Here is a 13,315-nt window from a genome sequence, read left to right as displayed (position 1 = left end):
ATGATTTGTATTCCCGGTCATTTGGCTCATTTTTGTTTTTTGACATGACTTGGTTTCTCCTTTATTTGGCTATTCTTTTAGGGTAGTTCCACCCTTTGCTGATTTCCATCATTGTTTTTCATCTCTTCCTCATGGAATATTTTGCTGAGAATGTTCTGTAGTGCTGGCTTTCTTTTAGTAAAATCTTTTAGTCTTTGTTTATCATAGAAGGATTTTATTTTGTCATCAAATCTGAAGGTAAGTTTTGCTGGGTATTAGATTCTTGATTGGCATCCATTTTCTTTCAGAGCTTGAAAAATGTTGTTCCAGGCCCTTCTTGTTTTTAGGGTCTGGATTGAAAAATCTGCAGATATTCTTATTGGTTTCCCCCTGAATATAATTTGATTCTTTTCTCTCACAGCCTTTAAAATTCTGTCTTTATTTTGTATGTTAGGTATTTTCATAATAATGTGCCTTGGTGTGGGTTTGTTGTAATTTTGTATATTTGGAGACTTATAAGTCTTTCATACTTGATTTTCCACTTCATTCTTCAGATGTGGGAAATTTTCTGATATTATGTCATTGAATAAATTGTTCATTCCTTTGGTTTGTTTCTCTGTGCCTTCTTCAATCCCAATAGTTCTTAAATTTGGTCTTTTCATGATATCCCATAATTCTTGTAGATTCTGTTCATGATTTCTTACCATCTTCTCTGTTTGGTCAACTTTGTTTTCAAGATTAAATATTTTATCTTCAATGTCTGAGGTTCTGTCTTCCAGGTGTTCTATCCTATTGTTTATGCTTTTTATGGAGTTTTTAATTTGGTTTATTGTTTTCTTCATTTAAAGGATTTCCATTTGTTTGTTTGTTTCAGTATCTCTAACTCTTTATTGAAATGATCCTTTGCTTCCCACATTTGCTCTTTTAACTGTTGATTGGTGTGATCATTCAAAGCCTGCATTTGCTCTTTCATCTCATCACTTGCTTCTCTGATAATTTAATTATGTACATTCTGAACTCCCTTTCTGACATTTCTTCTGCCATGCTGTCATTAGATTTTATTGATGTAGTATCTAGGTTTGTTTGGGACTTTTTCTTCCCTTGTTTTCTCATATTGTTGAGGTGTCAGGTGTCTCTGTAGATTTCCAATAACTCACTTCCTAACCTTTGATAGCCTGAAGTCTTGGAGGAACTTGATAATGCAGTGATCCACAAGAAAGCTGCCCCTGTAGGTGTGGTGGCCTTCAGCTGGGGTATATTCCCTCCTCGTGGGCAGTGGCCTCCACTTGTTCACCAATGGTCAGCCAAAGGGTAACTTGACTGCAGGCTGGTAAAGGCTGTTCTTGGCCTGGGTCTCTGGTTCTACTGCCCTGGTGGGAAAGCTTCACCCAGCGGGGAAGACTCACCTGGTGGGGAAGTCTCCCTGGGCAGCTCTCCTCTGACAAGTTCCCTTTGGTTCTGAACTACCACCTGGGCTGGGCAGCCCTGCTCTTCGACGTTCCCTGGGGTCCAGAACTACCGCCTGGGCTCAGGAGCCTGGCCCTGCGAGCGACTCTTATTGAGCAGCCCTCCTCCGGGAAGCTGCCTGCAGTCCAGTCCTGCTGCCCGGTCCTGGGAGCCTCATTCTGTGTCGAAGCGTCTCGCTGGGCAGTCCTCCTCTACAATGCTCCCAGTTGTCTGGGTTCACTGCTCCAGCAGAGGAGTCTTGCTGGGCAACTCTACTCCACCAGTTCCCTGCATTCTGGGGCTACCGCCCCATCTGGGGAGCCTCGCCCAGTGGGCCAGTTTTATTTCTTCTTTTGAGAAGAGGCTGTCTACTCCATTTTCCCATTTATAAATAGGATTATTTGTTTTTTTTTTTTGGTGGAAAGGTTTTTGAGTTAATTATGTATTCAGAATATTAATCCTCTGTCAGAAGAGTAGCTAGATAAGATTTTCTCCCATTTTGTAGATTCTTTCTTCACATTCTTAATTGTTTCCTTTGCTGTGCAGAAGCTTTTTCATTTGATGCTATCCCATTTATTAACTCTTGGTATTATTTCCTGAGATTTGGGGGTCCTATTGTGAAAGTCATTGTCTGTCCTTATATGTTGGAGTGGTCTGTGATCCAACTTTAAGTTGAATTTTGTGCTGGGAGAGAGATAAGGGTCTTATTATTCTTTTACATAAGATAACCAATTTTCCCAGCACCGTTTCTTAAAAAGGCTATCTTTTCTCCAATGTATGTTTTTTGGCAACTTTGTCAAATATAAGATGACTGTAGATATGTGGGTTTGTCTCTGTCTTATCTATTTTCTACCACTGGTCCACGCGTCTGTTTTTATGCCAATTCCATGCAGTTTTTGTTACTATAACTCTGTAGCATAGCTTGAAGTCAGGTATTGTGACACCTCCAGCTTGTTTCTTTTAACTTAGAATTGCTTTCAGTGTTCTAAGTCTTTTATTCTTCCAAATGAATTTTAGGACTATTTTTTATAGTTCTGTGAAGAATGTCATTGGTATTTTGATAAATACTACATTGAATAAGTATATTGCTTTGGTAGTATGGCCATTTTAACAATATTAATTCTTCCTATTCAAGAATATAAGAGGTCTTTCCACTTTTTGTGTCTCCAATTTCTGTCTTCAATGTCCTATATTTTTCATTATAGAGGTCTTTCACCTCCTTTATTAGATTTATCCTAAAGAATTAAATTCATTCTACTATATATACATTCATATTCACAGTAGCAAAAGTCACAACAGTCAAACTATGGAATCAACCTAAGAGTTCATCAATGGATTAATGAACAAAAAAGAAATGCGATATATATATACATAATGGAGTTTTATTAAGCTATAAACAAAAGTGAAATTATTGTCATTTTCAGGAAAATGGATGGAACTTGAGAACATTATGTTAAGTCAAACAGAAGCTCAAGGGTTGTATGTTTTCTCTCATGAGTGGAAGTTAGAGAGAAAAGTGAAAAAGAAAGGAGGGTATCTCATGAAAATTGAAAGGAGATCTGTAGAGGAAAGGGACAAAGGGGTGAGAGATAGGGAGGGGAGGGGATAAGTGCTGGAGAGTGATATTAGCCAAATTATATTTTTATATTGTGTACCTGTACAAATACATAACAAATTCCACGATTATGTTATGCATAATGCACCATATAATGCACCAATAAACATTTTAAAAAATTTACAAAAACATTCTAGATTGTAAAATTGCAGACTTCAGTGTTCCTCAAATGCTCTTATTTTCCTAAAATAAGGAAATAAGTGATATGTTCCAAGTCAAAAGTTAAATGGGATGTAATGAACAGGAGGCTGTTTAAATTGGAGGAGACTTTTCAGTGAAATGTTTTAATGTTTTCTTGAATCAGAAATCCTTTATAATCACTCTGACAATCATTTTGAGATCTTTCCATGCTAAAGAATTGAGTGCTTGTTCAGGGTAGAGCATTGCCTTTGAGGTTTTTTCTTTTCTTTTCTTTTTTTTTTTTTTTTTGAGGCTGGGGATTGCTTCCCTGTTCAAGGGAAGCAAGGGAGGCAAGCACTCTGTCAACTGAGCTGTGAGCTACATCCCCAGCTTAAGCCACTTTGCTTTTTAGGCAGTCATTGTTTGCAATGAATTGAACCCTGAGTTCCTGTTACTTCTATACCTTGTCTCTATTACAAGTGGGGTTCTCCAGAAAGCAGTCTATAAAATAGAAGCTAACATGCAGAAAGAAAGCTCTGGGAATCAACACTTGTGTAAAGAAAGAGAAAAAAACAGTATTTGTCAGAGAGAGAGAGGTGACTTTGCAGAGGTTTCAATGGAGTGCCTCAATAGAGGCTGTAGGGAATTAGAAGATGGAGTGACTTTCAGGTTGTCTTAATTTTGGATGAGAGAATCAGGACTTTAAACCACTGTGTCTCTCAGTTTTTTACTTCAGGCTGCCCTGAAAAGAAGGATGACTTTGGGTAAATCTCTCTGCTGAGGCAATTCTCAAACGAGACTGACACCTGTGGACTATTAGCAGGCACTTAAAGTGTGAATTTCTTTATTTCTAGGAGGAGACTTGAGGAGGACAGAATAGCATCTTCCACAAATAGTACATTATAGTGCTAGTTTAGTTAGGTTGTATGTCACTCAATTGCTGAATTCCACTGAAATCGTTTACACATGTAGTTATGCCTATATACAAATTTAGAGAGAATTGATAAGTTAACAATCTTGAAACCTCAAACCATTAATGTGTTACTTTTTTCTTTAGTTTCCATTAGAGACATTTTGAAGTCATCAATGTGCAAGACTTACACACATTTGGGTGCTTTTGTCCTTAAGTATTACATGTGAATCTGATGTGACTTTAAATGCCTATTTAAAGTTTCATTTACAATTATTTATTGTGATTAGAAGATCAATTACTGATTTTAATATATTAGTCTTATATTTGGACACCTTGCCAAAGTTACCTGTCATAGCAGAGTTTTTAGTAAAGTCTTTAGAATTCTCTTCGTACTTTAGTCAACTTTTTTTCACTGCTGCAACCCAAAGACCTGACAAGAACAATTAGAGGGGGAAAAGTTTATTTGGTCCTCACAGTTTCAGATGTCTCAGTCCGTAGATGGTGGACGCGTTGCTCTGGGTCTGAAGTGGGCAGAACATCAAGGCAGAAGTGCACGACGGAGGAAAGTAGCTCAGGATATGACAATCTGCTTACCAGGGACAAAACATATACTCCAAAGGCTATATGGATCCAGGGATCCAGGGATCCAGTTCCTCCAGCCACATCCTACCTATTTACAGTTTACCACTCTGTTATCCCTATCAGTTGATTAACATACTGATTGGGTGAAGACTTTCATAACCCAATCATTTCATCTCTGAACTTTCTTGCACCGTCTCACACATAACACTTCGTTTCCAATCTGTATGCCTTTTATTTTCTTTTACTGACATAATGGCTGGATCTTAAAGTATAATGTGGAGTAGAGGTGCTGAGAGCAGGCATCCTTCCTTTCTTCCTAATGTGATTGGGCAGCATTCAGTCTTTCATGAAGTTTGATGTTAGTAAATTAGAGTAGGTGAAGTAAAACTCTAGCACATGAAAAGTGTGCATTCAAGGTCTGTTACCTAAAGTCATATATAGTTATGCATTGCATAATGTCATTTCATCAACGATGGACTACATACATATACAGTGTTGGTCCCATAGGATTATGTTGCCTAGTGATGGGGTGACTGACTTATTTTGCATAAATGCACTCTGATGATTGCACAATGACAAAATTGCCTGAAGATGCATTCTCAGAATGTATCTCTCTTATTAAGTGATGTGTGACTATTCATTTTAACTTCAATACTGAATACAACAGAAGTTGAAATATGTTGTAATCAATTGTCTACTCCCAGCTTTGTAAGAAAGAAAATTTTACATCCTTATGGAAACTTCTTTCCAAAGAAAATGATGATGGAATAACCAATTCTATGTTATATAGAAAAAGCATAATGTCCTGTAAAAATAACAACACAAAGGAGATTTATCTATATCAGATATTCATCAATTATGTTCACTGATATTCATGCTAAGAGGTTTATTCTTAGACTATCTGGGTTGGAGTATTTTGCCTGGCTCCTTTTGAAGGAACATTGACATTTTTACATTAAACTTATAAACACATGTTTACATAATATCTGATAGCCATCCATTACTGCAGACAAAAAGCAGGATACACATGGATTTCCCCATCACCTCCTCCCACCCCATCCTCTGCTTCCTCTTAAAATCCTTCTCAGTGAATCCTGCTATTTTTCAGGATGACTTCTCAGTTATGCTAAGGAACAAGACTGTTTATACTGCACTGTATCTGCTTTCTCATTTAGACCTTTTGGTCCTGCTTCTGCTAAGGCTGCCCTGTTTGGAAATGTCAGTGTTTCTGCAGTAAGTTTAGTCACTAAGTTTCCTTAAGAACAGTCCTTTAGGTGTGTGACCCTGTGAGAACTATAGAACCAACCTAGGTGGCCTATAATAGAAAAATGGATAAAGAAAATGTGGAATATTACTCAGTCATAAAAACGGATGACTTTATTACGTTTGTAGGAAAATGGATGGATCTGAAGATCCTAAATGCTAAATGAAATAAGCCAACCCCCCAAAATCAAAGGTTGAATGTTCTCACTGATATGTGGATGCTAACACATAACAAGTGGGGAAGGGGAGGAATACAAATTTAGTAGATTTGACAAGGAGAATGAAGGGAAGGGATGGAGTAAAGTAGGAAAGGCAATGGAATGATTCTGATATAACTTTTCTATGCTCCTATATGAGTACAGTACAGTGAATCTCTACATCATATACCACCACAAGACTGGGATCCTAATTAGAATAATATGTACTTCATGTTTGTATAAATAAGTCAAATTATACTGTGCTATCATATATAACTCAAAAGGAGAGAAAGAAAGAGAACCTTGTCACTTACGCCCTGAAGCATCATCAGTGGTCTGCTAAGAATCTTATACAGTCTTTCATGAAGTCAGCTCCTTCCCATATCTCCAGCCCTCTTCTCTCCACAAGTGTCACATGGAGAAAAAGAGGGGGAAATTCCTTCCCTCTTTCATCTTTGGCATTTCTCAGACCTTTTCCAACAAACAAAACACATATCATATCACAACAAACAAAAAACACACATTTTTTCTCCCATTAGACAAAACAATAAAACCACTATGCAAATTAACACACACAGATAGACAGCTGCTAGGGGCACCTACCCTCCAGTTAGAAATAAAGAGCTTTGATCTCCTTTGGAAACCTGGTTACCTGGCAAGGCCTCCATTGACTAGAATCAGTCAGGTCAGTGTTTCCGCTTGCAAAATCAGTCCAACAATCATTTACTGAAGATCCATAGAATGTGCTATGGGAGACATTGAAATAAATATAGATTAAAAAATGAAAGTGTGATCATCTTAATGTCTTCTATTTAGAATAATTTCAACTTCATAAGGCCCATTTGTCATTTCTTATTTTCAAATTAATTAAAAACCAGCTCATTATTGTACAGGCACAAATATTTGCTTGCTATATTTAAACACATAAATATTCCATGCCTGGCAATTAGCAGTGGACATTCCACTGTAAATGAAGTAGAGCTGAATGTGACAATATTTGCAAATGAGGAGTGCTGAATTTAATCATGCATCTAGATTTCCAGACAATCAAAATCATACCTCTTTACAAACCCAAAGGTAAACATTTAAAGAATCTACATGGGACTAATGGTAGCACTGGATACTACTACTTGTAATCATTTATTTTAATCACCAATGCCAGTAAAGATATTTAGATAATGATTGGGAACATTAGTATCTTGTAAGTTTCAAACACAATTGTTCCCATCATTCTTCCTGAATCCTTTATTCTCAAGCATAGTCCAATATTTTCCTGTGTGTCCATTTTTACTAAATTGGAACCCAAAAATTGCAACAGATACACCACCTCATTCTTTAATCATTTCTTAAATAAACACAATAGTTATCATTCTTCAAATTTATTATAGCCAGGGGTATAATAATGTGTCCTTCTTAAGAGACAGATTTTCATCTATAAGATAATTTTCTGAAATTCTCTGTTTATTTGTCAAACTGGAAGTTTGGGTGATTAAAGCAGTCAAAAAGAATTTTTAAAAGTGTGCTTCAATTCTCTGAAAATTTAATGAGCTCATCTGGTTCATAACATATATAAACATAAATATATGTATTTCACTCTTCCATAAAATTTTGGCAGCAATATAGACATAAAAGGTTTAATTTGCCATATCTTTGCTACCTCAATTAGAGGTTTTAAGTCTATTCCTTTAAGCTGCCACTGCATGAGTCATATCAGAGAATATGAGAAATCAACAGACTGAAATAGCCTGAATCAGGTTTAGCTAATGGTGGGATGGAGCAGTATCTCACAAAAGGAGAGCTATTTATTAACTCTGAAGAAAATGAAAACATCATCAGGCTAGAAGTCTCTAATGGAGCTTGAGAAGGGTAACTTACCAAATTTGGTTGGGGGTGTTTCCACACTGTCCAGATCAGAGGGGAATGACCTACTCATTTCCTGAGCTTGCTCTTGCTGACATTTCAGTCCCAATTTCATATCTCCAATTGGTTTCATATCCTCCTCCCTCTTCTCTCTTGTTCAAATTGGAGCAGTTTTTCAAGGTCTAGCTTAGGATTTTCCTCTGAAACCCTTTCTGATCCTCCCAGCTTGATTTAGTCTTTCCTTCCACTTACTTCTTAATCGCATTTCTAATCTGCACCCATGATATGACCCTTCATTGTATGCTATTTTATATGATTCGTTGCATTTTCAAACCTGTTTGCCTGATCTTCTCAGATAGATTAAAAAGTCTTTAAGGGCAGGCATTGTTTATTTTGTGCTTATATGACCCCAATAACTTGTATAGGGGAAAGGATTATATATTGATGACCTGGAACAAAAGATTGAAATCCTTTTATTGCAGAAGACTGGGCTTCCTCAGGACATACTATTCATTCCTGCAGTCTATTTTAATTCTTGGCATCATAGACATGGCCCCAGAGTCAAATAACCTAAGTTCAAATCCCAGGTCTGCCACTTACGCAATGTGACTTTGGGCAAGTTTCTTAATTTTGTTGAGCTTCAATTTGCTCATGTGGAAATAAAAGGTATAATAAAATTGTTGCAAACATGAAATTACATAATGCCATGGTTTGGGATATATGATTAACATTAAATATTGATAAATGTTATTGCTACTGGTATTGAAGCATGGTAGATTCTCAGTGGCACTGGTCAGTGAGGACAGAGTAGTGGAGCAAGTCAGCCAGTAGAATCTCAGGGTCAAACACGGTGGGTGAGCTCACACTTGATGAAGATTGGTGTCAGGAGAGAGGCCAAGCATAAAGGAGAGCCACAGCAGCAGGAGTCTCTAGCAGTGACAATACTAGAAATTTAGCATCTGACAAGCATTGGTTCTGACTGTCCTTTTCAGTTCAAATGAGGACATTGGACAATCTCTGGGATTTCTGAAAACAGGGCTAGTGTTTCTGAAAAGAAGGTTAGAGGAGAAGGTGGGGATTCAGGTACCTGGTCAAGCAGATAAAGGCTTAATATTTTCTTTGTTTAATATGAATGCTTCTTTCTTTCAGCAACTGCTTGAAGTCCCTCTTTCTCTTGTTCTTGTTTTGTAGAGTCTCTGCATTCACTGTCACCATTTCCTCATTTCCATGTTCTCATCAGTCCAGTACAAAAGGACTTCCTTTTCCTCAGGTCCACCAAAGTCACTCCTGCCACAGTCATTGGTGACTTCCTCGTTTTTATCCCTGTGGATTCATCCTTACTTTATTTCTCAACAGCATTCAAATCAACGGACTCTTTCTGAAATTTCTGAAAATTTCTCTGCTTTGGGCTGTTTTAGACCTATCAATCTATTGATATCCCTTTTTCTTTTTTGGCTTCTCTCATTCAGGGTTTGTTTTTTTGTTGTTGTTTTGTTGTTTGTTTGCTTTTTGTTTTCTTTCCCCAGATTCCTCTTCCTCCTATCATTTAAGAGTTAGCATTCCTCAAAGTTCTTAGTTCTTCATTCCTTCTAACTGTACATACTCTCCTTTGTTGATCCCTCTTATCCTACTGAGTAGCTCTCACAAATTCAATAACCACATTTATGTTGATGACTGCTAAGTCTCACTCTTTTTCTTGAGTTCTGACCTATCGGTCCGACTGACAACCAGATTTCTCAAACATCATTCAAACACAGCCCTTCACTCTCCCCATATTTGTTCTTTCTTCCATGTTCCTTCTTTCAAGGAATGATACCATCACCTGTTGGTGTTATTCAAGCAAAACAGGTGCATATCCTCCTTGATGTCTCCACTTCTATATTCAACTAATCTCCAAATTCCTACTCAAACCTTCTGAACCCACACTCTTCTTTTGGGTAAATCTGTCTTGCTTTGTATTCCACCTGCAAACATATGGACTAGAGCACTTACTTGACAAATTCCCTCTTGTTTTTCTTTCCATTCACCTGCTACCATATAGGTTAATATTTTGCCACATTCCTTTAGGTATGAATTTAGGAAATGTAACCACAAAAATCCTCAGTTTTTTGAAAGTGCAGAATCAGGGATCCTAGTCACTGCTCCCTGCTATGGTAGGGCAAATACTGATTGTTAATAATGGTAAATATTATCCACAATAAGTTGGGCATCTTTTATTTCATAGAAACCAATGTGCAGGTTGATGATGATCACAGTATCCATGGAGACTATAGCAGTACTATTTGAAGTACTAGTAGTTGAAATAATGCCCACAATAAATTTTTTTTAGGTGATGTCTTTTATTTATTTATTTTTAAAAGTATGAAACATTATTTTTTTCATGTATTTTTAAAATTTATCTTTTAATTATTTTACAGACTGCATTTTGATTCAATGTACACAAATGGGGTACATCATTTTGTTTCTATGGTTGTGCACAATGTAGATTCATACCATTCGTGTAACCATACATGTACATAGGGTAATGATGTCTGTCTTATTCCACCATTTTTCATACCCCCATCCCTCTCATTTCCTTCTACATAATCTAAAGTTCCCCTATTCTTCTCTCACTCCCCACCCCACCCCCATTATATATCATTCTCCACTTATCAGGAAAACATTTGACCTTTGGTTTTTGGAATTGGTTTATTTCACTTAGCATGATATTCTCCAATTCCATTCGTTTATTTGCAAATGCCATGTTATTCTTCTTTATGACTGAATAATATTCCATTGTGTATATATACCACAGTTTCTTTATCCTTTCATCTGTTGAAGGGCATCTAGTTTGGTTCCATAATCTAGCTATTGTGAACTGAGCTGCTATAAACATTGATGTGGCTGTGTTACTGTAGTTTGCTGATTTTAAGTCCTCTGGGTATAAAGCGAGGAGTGGGATAACTGGGTCAAAAGGTGGGTCCATTCCAAGTTTTCTGAGAATTCTCCATACTGCTTTCCAGAGTGACTGCACCAATTTGCAACTCCACCAGCAATGTAAAAGTGTGCCTTTTTGGCCACATCCATGCCAACATCTATTATTGTTTGTGTTCTTGATATTAGTCATTCTAATTAGAGTAAGATGAAATCTTAGAGTTTTAATTTGCATTTCTCTAATTACTAAAGATGTTGAACACTTTTTCATATATTTATTAATTGTCTGTATGTCTTCTTCTGTAAAGTGTCTGTCCAGTTCCTTGGCCCATTTATTGATTGGGTTCTTTGTATTTTTGGTGTAAAGTTTTGTAAGTTCTTTATAAATTTTGGAGATAAGTGCTCTATCTGAAGTGCATGTGGAAAAGATTTTCTCCCACTTGTAGGCTTTCTCTTCGCATTCTTGATTGTATCCTTTGCTGAGAAAAAGCTTTTTAGTTTGAGTCCATCCCATTTACTGATTCTTGCTTTGATTTCTTGTGCTTTGGATTCTTGTTGAGGAAGTCTGATCCTAAGCTGACAAGCTGAAGATTTGGGCCTACTTTGTCTTCTATTATGTGCAGGGTCTCTGGTCTAATTCCTATGTTTTTGATCCATTTTGAGTTGACTTTTGTGCAGGGTGAGAGATAGAGGTTTAATTTCATTTTACTGCATGTGGATTTCCAGTTATTCCAGCACCATTTGTTGAAGAGGCTATCTTTTCTCCATTGTATGTTTTTGGCACCTTTGTCTAGTATGAGAAAACTGTATTTATTTGGGTTTGTCTCTGTGTCTTCTATTCTGTACCATTGGTCTGCCTGTCTATTTTGGTGCCAATACCATGCTGTTTTTGTTACTATTGCTCTGTAGTATAGTTTAATGTCTGGTATTGTGATACCTCCTGTTTCACTTTTTCTACTCAGGATTGTTTTGACTGTTTGAGGTCTCTTGATCTTGCACATGAAGTTCATGATTGCTTGCTCTATTTCTATGAGAAATGTCATTGGGATTTTAATTGGAATTGCATTGAATCTGGATAGTGCCTTTGGCAGAATGGCCATTTTGACAATGTTAATTCTGCCTATCCAGAAACATGGGAGATCTTTCCATCTTTGAAGGTTTTCTTAAATTTCTTTCTTTAATGTTCTGTAGTTTTCATTGTAGAGGCTTTCACCTCTTTTGTTAGATTGATTCCCAAGTATTTTTTTTTTTTTTGAGGCTATTGTGAATGGAGTGGTTTTCCTAATTTCTCTTTCAGAGGATTAATCACTTATGAATAGAAATGCATTAGATTTATGCATATTGATTTTATATTCTGCTACTCTGCTGAATTCATTTGTTAGTTCTGGTTTTCTAGTAGAGTTTTTTTGATCTTCTAAATATAGGATCGTGTCATCAGCAAATAGTGACAGCTTTAGTTCTTCTTTTCCTATTTGTATCCCTTTAATTTCTTTGATCTGTCTAATTGCTCTGGCAAGTGTTTCAAGAAGGATGTTGAATAGAAGTGGTGAAAGAGGGCATCCCTGTCTTGTTAGTTTTTAGAGGTAATGCTTTCCGTTTTTCTCCATTAAGAATGATGTTGACTGTGGGCTTAGCATAGATAGCCTTTCTAATGTTGTGGTATGTTCCTACTATTCTTATTTTTTTCTAGTGTTTTAAGCATGAAGGGGTGCTGTATTTTATCAAACGCTTTCTCAGCATCTATTGAAATAATCATGTGATTCTTAACTAAGTCTATTGATGTGATGAATTACATTTATTGATTTCCAGATGTTGAACCAACCTTGCGTTCCTGGGATAAACCCCACTTAATCATGGTGCACTATATTTTAAATATATTTTAGTACATGATTTGCCAGTATTTTGTTAAGGATTTTTGCATCTATGTTCATCAGGGATATTGGTCTAAAGTTTTCTTTCCTTGATGTGTCTTTGTCTGTTTTTGGTATCAGAGTGATACTAGCCTCATAGAATGAATTTGGAAGGGTTCCCTCCTTTTCCATTTCCTGGAATACTTTGAGGAGTATTGGTATCAGTTCTTCTTTAAAGGTCTTGCAGAATTTGGCTGAGAATCCATCTGGTCCTGGGCTTTTCTTGGTTGGTAGGCTTTTGATGGCTTCTTCTATTTCAGTGCTTGAAATTTATCTGTTTAGATTGTGTACGTCTTCCTGATTCAGTTTGGGAGGATCATATGTCTCTAAAAATTTGTCAATGTCTTTGATATTTTCTATGTTTTTGGAGTATAGATTTTCAAAGTAGCTTCTAATTATGTTATGTATTTCAATGGTGTCTGTCATGATCTTTCCTTTTTCATCATGAATTCTAGTAATTTGAGTTTTCTCTCTCCTTCTCTTCATTAGTGTGGCTAGGAGTTTATCAATTTTGTTT

Source organism: Sciurus carolinensis, chromosome 4, assembly GCF_902686445.1.
Source record: "Sciurus carolinensis chromosome 4, mSciCar1.2, whole genome shotgun sequence".
NCBI lineage: Eukaryota > Metazoa > Chordata > Mammalia > Rodentia > Sciuridae > Sciurus > Sciurus carolinensis.
The sequence above is the reverse complement of the archived record's forward strand: the minus strand, read 5'-3'. Positions refer to the sequence as shown.